Below are 1,582 nucleotides of genomic sequence, written 5' to 3'. Positions count from 1 at the left end.
ACACAAAACCCGATGACATCCTCTGTTTGATGGCCCATGGAGATGCTTCCTTCTGGCCTAGCACGGTTACGGACATATTTCTTTAGGACTCCCATGAACCTCTCAAAGGGGTACATATTGTGTAGAAATACGGGGCCCAGAATGACAATCTTGTCGACTAGATGAACTAGGACGTGCGTCATGATATTGAAGAAGCATGGTGGGAACACCAGCTCGAAACTAACAAGACATTGCACCACATCACTCCTTAGCCTGGGTATGATTTCTGGATCGATCACCTTCTAAGAGATTGCATTGAGGAATGCACATACCTTCACAATGGCTAATCGGACGTTTTCCAGTAGAAGCCCCCTCAATGCAACCGGAAGCAGTTGCGTCATAATCACGTGGCAGTCATGAGACTTTAGGTTCTGGAACTTTTTCTCTGCCATATTTATTATTCCCTTTATATTCGACGAGAAGCCAGTCGGGACCTTCATACTAAGCAGGCATTCAAAGAAGATTTCCTTCTCTTCTTTGGTAAGAGCATAGCTGGCAGGACCTTCATACTGCTTTGGAGGCATGCCATCTTTTTCGTGCAAACGTTGCAGGTCCTCCCGTGCCTCAGCTGTATCTTTTGTCTTTCCATACACGCCCAAGAAGCCTAGCAGGTTCACGCAAAGGTTCTTCATCACGTGCATCACGTCAATTGAAGAGCGGACCTCTAGGTCTTTCCAGTAGGGTAGGTCCCAAAATATAGATTTATTCTTCCACATGGGTGCGTGTCCCCCAGCGTCTTTCGGAACAGCTAGTGCGCCGGGACCCTTTCCAAAGATTACATGTAAATCATTGACCATAGCAAGTACGTGATCACCGGTACGCATGGCGGGCTTCTTCCGGTGATCTGCCTCACCTTTGAAATGCTTGCCTTTCTTTCGACATTGATGGTTAGTTGGAAGAAATCGACGATGGGCCAGGTACACATTCTTCCTGCAGCTTCCTAGGTAGATACTTTCGGTGTCAAGTAAACAGTGCGTGCATGCGTGGTATCCTTGTTTGTCTGTCCTGAAAGGTTACTGAGAGCGGGCCAATCATTGTTGGTCACGAATAGTAACGCCTTTAGGTCAAATTCCTCCTGTTTGTGCTCATCCCACGTACGTACACCGTTTCCATTCCACAGCTGTAAAAGTTCTTCAACTAATGGCCTTAGGTACACATCAATGTCGTTGCTGGGTTGCTTAGGGCCTTGGATGAGAAACTGGCATCATAATGAACTTTCGCTTCATGCACATCCAAGGAGGAAGGTTATACATACATAGAGTCACGGGCCAGGTGCTGTGATTGCTGCTCTGCTCCCCGAAAGGATTAATGCCATCTGCGCTTAAAGCAAACCATACATACCTTGGGTCACGTGCAAACTCAGCCCAGTATTTTCTCTCGATTTTTCTCCACTGCGACCCGTCAGCGGGTGCTCTCAACTTCCCGTCTTTCTTACGGTCCTCACTGTGCCATCACATCAACTTGGCATGCTCTCGGTTTCTGAACAGACATTTCAACCGTGGTATTATAGGAGCATACCACATCACCTTTGCAAGAACCCTCT

This window comes from Triticum aestivum, chromosome 7B (assembly GCF_018294505.1).
Source record: "Triticum aestivum cultivar Chinese Spring chromosome 7B, IWGSC CS RefSeq v2.1, whole genome shotgun sequence".
Classification (NCBI taxonomy): domain Eukaryota; kingdom Viridiplantae; phylum Streptophyta; class Magnoliopsida; order Poales; family Poaceae; genus Triticum; species Triticum aestivum.
This window is presented reverse-complemented; position numbering follows the sequence as displayed.